Here is a 15675-nt window from a genome sequence, read left to right on the forward strand (position 1 = left end):
AAACATTACTATGGTAATATAAAAACATTACTATAGTAATATAAAACATAACTATGTTATTATAAAATATAACTGAGGTATTAAAAAAAACATTACTATGGTAATATAAAACATTACTATGGTAATATAAAACATTACTATGGTAATATAAAAACATTACTATAGTAATATAAAACATAACTATGTTATTATAAAATATAACTGAGGTATTAAAAAAAACATTACTATGGTAATATAAAACATTACTATGGTAATATAAAACATTACTTTGGTAATATAAAAACATTACTATAGTAATATAAAACATAACTATGTTATTATAAAATATAACTGAGGTATTAAAAAAAACATTACTATGGTAATATAAAACATTACTATGGTAATATAAAACATTACTATGGTAATATAAAAACATTACTATAGTAATATAAAACATAACTATGTTATTATAAAATATAACTGAGGTATTAAAAAAAACATTACTATGGTAATATAAAACATTACTATGGTAATATAAAACATTACTATGGTAATATAAAAACATTACTATAGTAATATAAAACATAACTATGTTATTATAAAATATAACTGAGGTATTAAAAAAAACATTACTATGGTAATATAAAACATTACTATGGTAATATAAAACATTACTATGGTAATATAAAAACATTACTATAGTAATATAAAACATAACTATGTTATTATAAAATATAACTGAGGTATTAAAAAAACATTACTATTGTAATATAAAACATTACTATGGTAATATAAATTATTACTATGGTAATATAAAGCATAACTATGGTATTATAAAACATAACTATGGTATTATAAAATATTACTAAGGTATTATAAAACATTACTATGGTAATATAAAACCTTACTATGGTTTTATAACACATTACTATGGCAATATAAAACATAACTATGGTATTATAAAATATTACTAAGGCATTATAAAATATCACTAAGGTATTATAAAATGTTACTAAGGTATTATCAAACATTACTATGGTATTATAAAACATTACTATGGTAATATAAAACATTACTGAGGTTATATAAAACATTACTAAGGTATTATAAAATATTACTAAGGTATTATAAAACATTACTATGGTATTATAAAACATTATTAAGGTAATATAAAACATAACTAAGGTACTATAAAAACATTACTATGGTATTATAAAACATTACTATGGTATTATAAAAACATTACTAAGGTATTATAAAACATTACTGTGGTAATATACAACATAACTAAGGTATTATAAAACATTAATAAGGTATTATAAAACATTACTAAGGTAATATAAAACATAACTAAGGTACTATAAAAACATTACTATGGTATTATAAAACATTACTAAGGTAATATAAAACATTACTAAGGTATTATAAAAACATTACTATGGTATTATAAAACATTACTATGGTAATATAAAACATTGCTATGGTAATATAAAACATTACTATGGTAATATAAAACATTACTGAGGTAATATAAAACATTACAAAGGTAATATAAAACATTACTATGGTAAACTATGTTAATATAAAACATTACTATGGTATTATAAAACATTACTAGGGTATTATAAAACATTACTGAGGTAATATAAAACATTACTAAGGTAATATAAAACATTACTGTGGTAATATGAAACATTACTAAGGTAATATAAAACATTAATATGATATTATAAAACATTACTATGGTAATATAAAACATAACTGAGGTATTATAAAACATTACTATGGTAATGTAAAGCATTACTTTAGTAATATAAAACATAACCATGGTAATATAAAACATTACTGAGGTAATGTAAAACATTACTATGGTAATACAAAACATTACTGAGGTATTATAAAACATTACTGAGGGATAATAAAACATTACTATGGTAATATAAAACATGACTAAGGTATTATAAAAACATTACTATGGTAATATAAAACATTACTATGGTATTATAACACATTACTATGGCATTATAAAACATAACTATGGTATTATAAAATATTACGCAGGCATTATAAAATATCACTAAGGTATTATAAAATGTTACTAAGGTATTATCAAACATTACTATGGTATTATAAAACATTACTATGGTAATATAAAAACATTACTGAGGTTATATAAAACATTACTAAGGTATTATAAAATATTATTAAGGTATTATAAAACATAGATGAACACTTTGGAATGTTGTTGAAAGAGTAATATTAATTCAACGGATCCTTTAGTTGGTGATGTACCTTGTACAAAACACCATGTCATATAAAAAAGGCAAATTATTGCCAACAAAGTGTGTTTAAAATTATGCATGCAAACAGCCTGGCATTTATGTGTATCCATACTTTTGAAAATAGTCCCAAATATGGCCGACTTTGCTGAAGCCAAATAATTCCGTTATTATCTTTTTTTTCAAGAATCTTAGGAAAGTATGTTTTGGCAGAAAAAATTGTTAAAAAAGTACTATTTAGAATTTAAAAAAAGTTAGTCTTAATCTTACAGGTGGTAGTTTTGGTTTTATTTTAGGAAACAGTCGATGGCGTAGGAATATAAGTAGTTCAAATATGGCTGCTAAAAAGAAGTAAAGTGCTGTGAAAGATAATTTTTTGGTTGTTATATATCCTGACATTGATCGGTTTGGATAAGTGGCAGATATGTTTCCTTTTTGTATAGTGTGCATTTCTGCCGAAATCGGTACAGATATACGGTAGTGTTATGAACACATTCATGTTTAATATAATATGGGTGATGGCGGCAAATGTGGCAAGGAGTTGGCTGGAAACATGCCATCTTATGTACGCGCTGTATAATTTTATTAAAATCCCGCCAGGGCACGACATACCTTGCATATAACAGCACATTCAGAGGTATATTACCCAACTGAATTTTCCTCAGTTTTACGGGTATGAATTTTGTGCGTCACAGCTACTACGATATGTAAAATTGTACCTCAAAATACCAGATTCCGCTATAATAAAGTAGGTATTTAGAACATAAGCACGCCTATAATTTTATTAAGTTCCACTTTCAAAAGTTCATATATTTGATCGCTTGGGAAACGGTGCTTTTGTTCAAAAATTTTTACTTTCTTTTTCGACCCAATATGGCGATCTCAAAGTGTCCTGAGATAAGTCGAGATAGAACCACAGAGTTGACGAACGAAAAATCAGTTTTCGAGGACAAAACTTTTACACATGTATATAGGAGCCCAAACGCAGAAAACGATAACAATGACGAGCTGTACAAGGTAATTAATTCATCGATCAAATTTACTCACATTTTTTAATTTTTGGAGACGTCAGTCTTCTAAAATTAAATTAGAAAACATGGTCATCAAAGGGAGATAGCTTCACAGAACGTTTGAGAGATTAATAGAATCTTCCCCTACCTTGAGGGTGTGACAGAGAAATTTCCAACCCGAGGGGTGGTGTTTTGTTGTTGTCTAACCCGAGGCTTTGCCTTTGACAACCAAAAAATCACCCCGTCGGTTGGAGATTTCTCTGTTACACCCTCAAGGTAGGGGATGATTATTTTTCTCCCATCCTATTATTTCAGTCACAGCTACACCGACAGTAGTCTGCCATATTTGTAAACAAAAACACATGTGTGGTATGCATATCGTCAATTCACTTTTCATGACATCACAATTACCGATGGCGCATTTTAATGACGTCACAATTGAACACGTACTACTCGGCACGAGACTATCTCCCCCTAGGGAGTGACAAGCTGATCTTTCTTGGCTAAAACGGGAGAGACACCTGTGGAGGGTGGGAGAAAACTACTTCTATCAACATGTTAATGAGTATACCCGCCTCAGAAATGGTAACAAGTCAAATATCGTGGAATTAATCGTAAGCAATGAAAAAGAGATGATCAGTGATATAGATTACAAAGGCCCTATTGGAACCAGTGATCACATTGTGCTATCCTTTAAATTTGCATTTCAAAAGAAAGAATTGACAAGAACCAGCACAGGACATAATTACCACAAAGGGGACTATATTAACATGCATCAGGAACTACACACGCTTAGAACTTGATATTGAATGGGGGGGGGGAGGGATACAAAAATCGTTCTTACAGATCTTAACAAGAAAACAAGAAACGTAGGGCTTGGACTCGATATATGGCAACAAAATTACAAGGAAAATACATAGAGTATGCAAGACGCAGGAACCAAGGTAAATTGGAATTTCGGAGCGCAAAGAAGGATATGGAAAAAGAAAATGCAGTGAATGCTAAACACTAACCTTAACATTTTCGGAAATATGTTAATGCAAAGAGGAAACGAAGAACAGTAATTTCCGGACAACAGGGACTAAATAATAACCAAACACAATTTACTGAGGTACTGGTTAACTTCTTCGCCAGTGTGTTTACTAAAAAAAAAACATAAGAAGAGCTACCAAGGTTTGAAGCTAGAACCACCTGCCAAGCGTTTCCGGATGCACCATGTAACAAAGATAAGATTAGGAAACTTCTCATAAAATTAGATGGAATAAATCATCAGGTCCTGATGAAATACATCCAAACGCATGAAAGGAACTTGGAAGATGTTTTGAGGAAACCCTTGTCAATGTTTTTGTTACTAAATCATTAGATATACAGGGGGGGGAAATTGACGTGTTTAATATGGATTGTATAAGAGCGTTAAACGATGAGGTACCTCACTGCCGCTTTATTCACAAACTATATAACTATTGAACCGGCCATAAAAGAACAAAATAGATAGAAGACCTCCCGAGTAATAGACATCAAAGAGTGTAGGTAAATGGTCAAGATCAAGGTATCATAGCGTTCTAATTGGAATTCCTCAAGGAAGTGTGTTAGTATCCACCTTGTGCTGTATATAAACGATATGCCAGATAACACAGTATCTCCCTACCCACTTTCTGCAGATGATACCAAACTATACCGGAAAATCAGTAACAATGATGATTTTCCGACGACCTGTAATTAAAATTCCACCCTAAAAATGTTAAGTACTCCATATCAAAGGATCATTACTGAATGACAAAAATTATCATTTAATGGGTCAGAATGGCGAGAAAACTAAACTTAAAAGCATAACGAAAAATTATATTAAATAAAGCAAATTCTGTCCTGGGCATCATCAGGAGGTCCTTGAGATATATAGATAAATCCATGTTTAAAAAATGTACAAGGCATTGGTAAGACCACATTTGGAAAATGCGGAAAATGCATGGAACTCGTATAAATTAAAAGACATTCAACTAAAAATGAATGTTTAACGAGAGTCAACAAACTTGTATTAGTATTGAAAGAGAGGGTCTGAAAGTATCAATATTGAAATATCGCAGGATAAGAGGGAACTTAATATACATTATTTTTTTTTAAATAATGAACAATCTATTTGATGAAAGAGTCACTTCCAGCATATTAACCTTTGATATAAATAGGCGAACACGAGATCAAAATCACAAAATGTACAAAAGCCGATGCAACACGGAGTTAGGAGAAACCCATTCAAGTTTAGAATATAATTAGTCTGTACCTGTTGTAATTTTCAAACAGTTAGAGAGTTTGTAATTTTAAATGATGAACATTTTAAAGAAACAGTTTATGATACGTGAAAAAAGACTATTAGTCAGGCTGTTATTGAAAATCCTACAAACTATTTTTTGAATATTTGTTGGTATGGACCTAGAGGCTTTCGACCTTCATCCATTATCATTCAATTAAATAATGATTCGCTTATCCAAATCTTAATACACTGATCCTAATAACGAAACACTAATCCAATCTCAATAAACTAATCCAATCTAAATAAACTGATCAAAATCTCAATACACTTATCCAAATCTCAATAAATTGATCCAAATCTTGATACACTAATCCTAATCTCAATACACTAATCCAAATATTTTAACACTGATCCGAATCTTTTTATACTGATCCAAATCTCAATACACTGAGCTATATCTCAATACACTGAGCCAAATTTCAAAACACTGAGCCAAATTTAATACACTGAGCCAAATTTCATTACACTGAGCCAGATAACAAAGCACTGATATAAACCTGAAAACACCAAATTTCAATACACTAATCCAGATCGCCATTCACTGATCCAAATTTCACTACACTGATCCAAATATAAATTCAATAGTCTTGATTGTCATAAACAAATATATATATATATCAATTCATTTATCAATATCTCAAAGCATTGATCTTAATTTCAATACATGTATATAGATGCAAATCTCAATACACTGGTTTTATAACGAGACACTGATCTTAATATCAACCCACCAATCCAAATCGCCATGCACTTATATAGATATCAATACATTTCCTAATATCTCAGTACACTGATCCAAATCTTATTTCAATGATCCTGATCTCAAAACACTGAACCAAATCTCAATACACTGATCCTGTTTGCCATACACCGATCCAGATTTCAATACACTGATTCAGATTTCAAGACACTGATCCATATATCAATACACTGATCCAGATATCAATACACTGATCCAGATATCAATTCATTGATCCAGATTTCAATACACTGATCCAGATATCAATACACTGATCCAGATATCAATACACTGATCCAGATATCAATTCATTGATCCAGATTTCAATACACTGATCCAGATATCAATACACTGATCCAGATATCAATTCATTGATCCAGATTTCAATACACTGATCCAGATATCAATACACTGATCCAGATATCAATTCATTGATCCAGATTTCAATACACTGATCCAGATATCAATACACTGATCCAGATATCAATTCATTGATCCAGATTTCAATACACTGATCCAGATATCAATACACTGATCCAGATATCAATTCATTGATCCAGATTTCAATACACTGATCCAGATTTCAATACACTGATCCAGATATCAATTCATTGATCCAGATTTCAATACACTGATCCATATATCAATACACTGATCCAGATTTCAATACACTGATCCAGATATAAATTCATTGATCCAGATTTCAAAACACTGATCCATATATCAGTGTACGCTGATCCAAATCTCAATACATTGACACAAAACTCAATTCACTGAACCAGATATCAATACATTGAGCCAGATATTAAAACATTTAAATATTTAAGAGTTTTCGAATAATGAGGATCAGATCCTAGAAACATAAGTCAGACGTTTGTTTTCAAACAACATTAATGCATTATTAGTTTTTACTGCACTTGTACATTTTATAATCTACAGAAAAGCTTGCTGTGCTATAATTATGTTAAAATAGTATATTCTATAAGCAGGTGTGCTGTCTCAAGCACCACGTACATCATTACGAAGCTAGTTTCTTTATTCAGATATTGCAATCATGATTTACAAAAACCGTATATAGGCGGTCAAATGTTATAACCTTAGCTACTACCAACGCATTAGCAATCCTACAAATCAATGGATTTGACATAAGCTTAAAAGGTTTAAAGCGGCGGGCTATTATAGCTTAGTTGATGGATTATTAAACGAAAAGATAGTCGACATTAGATTTAGTTGTGAAATAATTTCAGATGATGCATACACCTATAAATTATCCGACAGATAAACATGTTTTGTGTACAAAATAGGTCATATAGTCCACGCCAATAGATATATTTTATAGGGTGTCTTTTTTTGCATAAATTTACAAATCTGATATATATTAGAAACACATGCTGCACGTGCGCTACACTCAGGTCCTTAATTGTAAACAGTCGTTGTTAACTATTAAATACGATTTGTGCTTTGCTGCTACCTTCATTTTTTTTAAATATATTTATATATATTGTGAACAAACACTGCCACCTTGCAAACAGGTGTCCCGCAAGGACTTACACAATATAGCTTAATGTTCCACTCCCGTCTTCTTAATTTGATGGAGTTTTTTTTATTCTTCAAAAGAAATATTTACATACCTTTTAAAATGATGTTTGAAACCGATATAAAATATTGTGTATAATTACATTGGTAGACGTATGCCAGGTTTTCTAAATCATGAGCCGAGCGTTTTAATGTAGACGGCCTAGAAAATCACATTTAAAACAAAAACCTTGTCGGACAGTAAAATAAGCTAAGGTAAATGATGATGATAACATACGAGAGCAATGAAGAAGTGTTTTATTTCATAAATATTTTTTTATAAAATTAGTGACCTCTGGTTCGGAATCTAATTCTATGTACATTTGTATTATTTCTCTAGTTGATAAGTGTCTATTGTGTAGTGTCTATGTACATTTGTATTATTTCCCTAGTTGATAAGTGTCTATTGTCTAGTGTCTATGTACATTTATCTTATTTCCCTAGTTGATAAGTGTCTATTTTCTAGTGTCTATGTACATTTGTATTATTCCCCTAGTTGATAAGTCTCTATTTTCCATGCTATCTATATATTTGTGTTGTTTCACTCGTTTACAAATCTATTGCGTGTTCATTCCACTTTTCATTCCATGCTATGCTAGTTTTACCGATCGCGATTTCGTGTTAGCTTGCAATTCAATTCATTCTGGGTTTAATAAACCAATTAAATACTAAAAGTTGGAAACTAACGTTAATGATGGAGCGCCGCTTGTCGTCTTAATGAGCTAAATCGCCAGCAAAATTCGCGGAAAATAATGTTCGCTCCCTTAAACAGGAAGCATACCCGATTGTGTCTTGGTTATGATAGCAATTGAACTGTATTATATTAAAGTTTGAGCCCAAAAAAATTGTAGCATAGCAGAAAATCGTCATATGTATATATAATAGTAAGGATGTCGTAGCCATAACGAAATCCCAAATTATATTTAGTATCTGGCAAAATGTTAACCCTGCACACAGGGGTTCGTTACAAACACATGTCTGAAATACAGATGTAAGATCCTTTTTATCACATAATCAAGATTTGTGGCATTTATACGTGAAAAACGACAATTTTCATGCAACCTCGAAATCCAACGCGTGTTTTGATTGGATACGGTCCATTTCTAATTAGGTGATAGTACGTTGTTTTGAGTGGCTATACTGGCGATTAGAACATGAAATTTGGTTTGACCTCGAGACCGATAGGTAGAGAGTTTAAACCAAATTTCATGTTCTAATCGCCAGTATAGCCACTCAAAACAACGTACTATCCCCTAATCCAAACACAAGTGTTTGAAATTCTGACTGTAAATTGAGATAAAAATCATATAAAAAATAAGGGTATTAGGCCTACTAAAAAAAAAGGAGCAGACTACCCTTATTTTTTATATGATTACAATAATCAAATAATACAAATGTACATAGAATTAGATTCCAAACCAGAAGTAACTAATTCTATAAAAAAGAGTATTATGGCGGTGATCCCCTTATTTTTTATATGATTACAATAATCAAATAATACAAATGTACATAGAATTAGATTCCAAGCCAGAAGTAACTAATTCTATAAACAAAAATATATTATGGCGGTGATCCCCTTCCATAGTATATGACAGCCAACTTGTCCAATCAGAAAATGTAAGGTACATTTGTGTTGACATTCCCGTTTTACATCTTCATACCTTATTCAATTTGAGCAAAATCTCACATGATCTTAAACTCGACCAATCAGAACCACTACATGACAGTCATTTTGTCAAATCACAAAAGGAACTCGTGCAGTTACCATGGTACACCTTCGTGTACTGTACCAAATATTAGCGATATCGGTGAATATCTTTACTTCGACCAATCAGAAGCCAGAATGTAGCGGCCATTTTGTCCAGTAAGTGCCCACAATACTTTGGTACACCTACATCGACATGCAATAGTTTAGCGAAATCAGTCACTAAATACTTTTCGACAAAGCAGAAACCAGCATGTAATGCCGATTTGTGTCGAATAATTAACCTAGTGTGCTTTGCATAAACATATCAACTTTGATTATAATGTACAACAGAGAACAAAGGCCAAAAGTTAAAGATAAATCATAACAAAATGAAAACGCTCTTGCGAAGGAGCTTCCGTATACTATCATATTTTGAAATTAGTCAGAGGTTTTACTCCATAGATAACAACGTAGACACAAACACACTTTAACAAGTAGAGGTGTGCCTATAACTGCTTGAACAAAGGGTGTATAAATAATTAAGGGACCTTTAGGATTAAACGAGGCCTGACTTTGTGGGATGTATACTGACGATGCCCTATTCTTATTGTTGCTGCAGTTCATGAATGAACTTCTCACGCCTTCCCAGCCAGAAAACACATTACAATGTATAGACTTTGTGATGCGTGATAAGGTATTACAGGTAGTTTGTCGAGGTTTGCAGACAAACAAGGTCATAAGCTTGAGAGATTGAGTACGAACTTCTGATGAGTTTCTTATGAGTCAAATACACTTTTGTCGTAAAATAAGCATATTCGGACCCTTTTAAATAAACTTGTCATTCATGAAGACATTTTTTTTTATTAATATCTGAATTCCTCCAAAAATGAAGAGTATTATAAAATGCACATTATGGACGCATATAAAATGCACAGGACTTAATCCGATTAACTAATGACAGGATATACATTTTATATGATGAGCAGCGCCTGTTCAAACGGATATAAAATGTTGACTTCTTTCATACAAGCACTTCAAAATACTGTCCCCATTACAGGTGAAGAACCTGGGGCTGGAAACAAACCTTTAACTTATCTAATGTCCCCATTACAAGTGCAGAACCTGGGGATGGAGACAAACCTTTAACTTATCGAATGTCCCCATTACAAGGGTAGAACCTGGGGCTGGAGACAAACATTTAACTTATCTACTGTCCCCATTACAAGTGTAGAACCTGGGGCTGGAGACAAACCTAAAACTGATCTACTGTCCCCAATACAAGTGTAGAACCTGGGTCTGGAGACAAACCTTTAACTTATCTTACGTCCACATTACAAGTGTAGAACCTGGGACTGGAGACAAACCTAAAACTTATCTAATGTCCCCATTACAAGTGTAGAACCTTGGGCTGGAGACAAACATTTAACTTATCTACTGTCCCCATTACAAGTGAAGAACCTGGGGCTGGAAACAAACCTTTAACTTATCTAATGTCCCCATTACAAGTGTAGAACCTGGGGCTGGAGACAAACATTTAACTTATCTAATGTCCCCATTACAAGTGTAGAACCTGGGGCTGGAGACAAACCTTTAACTTATCTAACGTCCACATTACAAGTGTAGAACCTGGGACTGGAGACAAACCTAAAACTGATCTAATGTCCCCATTACAAGTGTAGAACCTGGGACTGGAGACAAACCTAAAACTTATCTAATGTCCCCATTACAAGTGAAGAACCTGGGGCTGGAAACAAACCTTTAACTTATCTAATGTCCCCATTACAAGTGTAGAACCTGGGGCTGGAGACAAACATTTAACTTATCTAAAATCCCCTTTACAAGTGTAGAACCTGGGGCTGGAGATAAACCTAAAACTGATCTACTGTCCCCATTACAAGTGTAGAACCTGGGTCTGGAGACAAATATTTAACTTATCTAATGTCCCAATTACAAGTGTAGAACCTGGGGTTGGAGACAAATCTTTAACTTATCTACTGTACTCATTACAAGTGTAGAACCTGGGGCTGGATACAAACCTATCACTTATCTAATGTCCCCATTACAAGTGAAGAACCTGGGGCTGGAAACAAACCTTTAACTTAAATAATGTCCCCATTACAAGTGTAGAACCTGGGGCTGGAGATAAACCTAAAACTGATCTACTGTCCACATTACAAGTGTAGAACCTGGGGCTGGAGAGCAACCTTTAACTGATCTACTGTCCCCATTACAAGTGTAGAACCTGGGTCTGGAGACAAATATTTAACTTATCTAATGTCCCAATTACAAGTGTAGAACCTGGGGCTGGAGATAAACCTAAAACTGATCTACTGTCCCCATTACAAGTGTAGAACCTGGGGCTGGAGAGCAACCTTTAACTGATCTACTGTCCCCATTACAAGTGTAGAACCTGGGTCTGGAGACAAATATTTAACTTATCTAATGTCCCAATTACAAGTGTAGAACCTGGGGTTGGAGACAAATCTTTAACTTATCTACTGTACTCATTACAAGGGTAGAACCTGGGGCTGGAGACAAACCTAACACTTATCTAATGTCCCCATTACAAGTGAAGAACCTGGGGCTGGAAACAAACCTTTAACTTATATAATGTCCCCATTACAAGTGTTGAACCTGGGGCTGGAGACAAACCTTTAACGTATCTAATGTCCCCTTTACAGGTGGAGAACCTGGGGCTGGAGACAAACCTTTCACGTATCTAATGTCCCCTTTACATGGGGATAACCTGGGGCTGGAGACAAACCTTTCACGTATCTAATGTCCCCTTTACAGGTTATCTACTGTCCCCATTACAAGTGTAGAACCTGGGGGTGGAGACAAACCTTTAACTTATATAATGTCCCCATTACAAGTGTAGAACCTGGAGCTGGAAACAAACCTTTAACTTATATAATGTCCCCATTACAAGTGTAGAACCTTGGGCTGGAGACAAACATTTAACTTATCTAATGTCCCCATTACAAGTGTAGAACCTTGGGCTGGAGACAAACATTTAACTTATCTACTGTCCCCATTACAAGTGTAGAACCTGGGGCTGGAGACAAACCTTTCACGTATCTAATGTCCCCTTTACAGGTGTATAACCTGGGGCTGGAGACAAACCTAAAACTGATCTACTGTCCCCATTACAAATGCTGAACCTGGGGCTGGAGACAAACCTATCACTTATCTAATGTCCTCATTAAAATGTAGAACCTGGGGCTGGAGACAAACCTTTAACTTATCTAATGTCTGGAGCTGGGGAAAAACCTAAAACTGATCTACTGTCCCCATTACAAATGCTGAACCTGGGGCTGGAGACAAACCTATCACTTATCTAATGTCCTCATTAAAATGTAGAACCTGGGGCTGGAGACAAACCTTTAACTTACCTAATGTCCCCATTACAAGTGTAGAACCTGGGGCTGGATACAAATCTAAAACTATTCTACTGTCCACTTTACAACACTATAAAAGCGGCGGCTTGAGATTAAACTAAAACTGATCTACTGTCTCCATTACAACACTATAAATCCGGGGGCTAGATACAAACCTAAAAATGATCTACTGTCCCCATTACAACACTATAAATCCGGGGGCTGAAGACGAACCTAAAACAGATCTACTGTTCCATTATAACACTGTAGAATCGGGGGCTAGATACAAACCTAAACATTATCTACTGTGCCCATTACAACACTATAAAGCCGGGGGTTGGAGATTAAAATAAAACTAATCTACTGTCCCAATTTAACACTGTAGAAACAGGGGCTAGATACAAACCTAAAAATGATATACTGTCCCCATTACAACACTATAAAACCGGGGGTTGGAGATTAAAATAAAACTAATCTACTGTCCCATTATAACACTGTAGAACAGGAGGCTGGATAAAAACCTAAATATGATCTACTGTCCCCATTACAACACTATAAAACCGGGCGTTGAAGACAAACCTTACACTGATCTACTGTCAACCTTACAACAATGTAGAACAGGAGGCTGGATAAAAACCTAAATATGATCTACTGTCCCCATTACAACACTATAAAACCGGGCGTTGGAGACAAACCTTACACTGATCTACTGTCAACCTTACAACACTGTAGAACAGGAGGCTGGATAAAAACCTAAATATGATCTACTGTCTCCATTACAACACTGGAAATCCGGGCGTTGGAGACAAACCTTACACTGATCTCCTGTCTCCATTACAACAATGTAGAACCGGGAATTTGAGACAAACCTTAAACTGATCTACTGTCTCCATTACAACACTAGAAATCCGGGCGTTGGAGACAAACCTTACACTGATCTACTGTCTCCATTACAACAATGTAGAACCGGGGGCTGTAGACAAAATTAAAACTGATCTCCTGTCTCCATTACAACAATGTAGAACCAGAATTGGAGACAAACCTTAAATTGATCTACTGTCGCCATTACAACACTATAAATCCTGGGGCTTGAGATTAAACTAAAACTGATCTACTGTCTCCATTACAACACTATAAATCCGGGGGCTAGGTATAAACCTAAATATGAGCTACTGTCCCCATTACAACACTACAAGAGGCCCATGGGCCTTAACGGTCACCTGATATATTTATACAGAGCGTTGATTTTTGTTTTTAACATGAACAGAAATATTATTCAAAGTGACAAAAAACAATAAAACCACCAATATCTAGCATTAAGATTTAAGACTGAAAAGTATTTGAAACTAGCACCCCTGACTCTAAACAAGGAAAATGAAGAAATTTTATTTTAGCACACAGACTCCATTGGGCCCCACCCTACAGCCCTTGGGGGTAGGGATGGCTCAAAATTTACAAAGTATCAAACTGTCAACTTAGGGTTATAATTCCAATCAAGTTATCAACATGTAATATTCAAAGTATCATTTGCCATTATAAACCATAACAAATTTTGCCCCCACCCCCCTCCTCCTCCTTCCCCAGGGGGAATTGCGAGACCCCAGGGTCATTCAATTCACAAATTTGGTAAAGCATCTTAAGACCCTTCCATCTATGAAGAGTATTTGATTCTACCATATCTGGGTCTTGAGAAGAAGATTTTTGAAATTTCAGTCAATTCAACCCTTTTTGGCCCCACCCATCAGCCCCCGGGGGTCAGTCAGGGCTGATATGTGCATACTATCAAACTGCTACCCAATACTAATAATGCTAACCTAAATTGAATTACTTCCAATGGCAATTAAACAAATGTTGGTCCAAAATGTGATTTCCCTATATCAACTATAGTAAAGTTTACCCCCTCCCCAGGGGGAAACGTAAGACCCCAGGTTCAAGAAATTCACAATTTTAGTAAAGCACCTTAAGACCCTTCCATTTATGAAGAGTATTTGATTTTACCATATCTGGGTCTTGAGAAGAAGAATTTTGAAATTTCAGTCAATTCAGCCCTTTTTGGCCCCAACTATCAGCCCCAGGGGGTCAGTCAGGCAGATATGTGCATACTATCAAACTGCTACCCAATACTGATAATGCTAACCTAAATTGAATTACTTCCAATGGCAATTAAACAAATGTTGGTCCAAAATGTGAGTTCCCTATATAAACTATAGTAAAGTTTACCCCCTTCCCAGGGGGAAACGTGAGACCCCAGGTTCATAAAATTCACAATTTTAGTAAAGCACCTTAAGACACTTCTATCTATGAAGAGTATTTGATTCTACCATATCTGGATCTTGAGAAGAAGATTTTTGAAATTTTAGTCAATTTTACCCTTTTTGGCCTCGCCCCTCAGGCCCCAAGGGGCTGGGGACCATATAATTCACAATTTTAGTTGACCTTTGGCCATAGAAGGTTTCTACAAAATTTCATTGAAATTGGTTTAGTCGAAAATGTAAATTGTTTACGGACGCACGACGGACGACGGACGACGGACGACGTCGGACAAAAGGCAATCGCAATAAGTCACTTGAGACTTTGTCTCAGGTGACCTAATAAAACCGGGTGCTGGAGATTAAAATAAAAATGATCTACTGTCCCCATTACAACACTATAAATCCGGGGGCTAGATACAAACCTAAAAATGATCTACTGTCCCCATTACAACACTATAAATGCGGGGGC

This window comes from Mizuhopecten yessoensis, unplaced genomic scaffold (assembly GCF_002113885.1).
Source record: "Mizuhopecten yessoensis strain PY_sf001 unplaced genomic scaffold, ASM211388v2 scaffold1957, whole genome shotgun sequence".
NCBI lineage: Eukaryota > Metazoa > Mollusca > Bivalvia > Pectinida > Pectinidae > Mizuhopecten > Mizuhopecten yessoensis.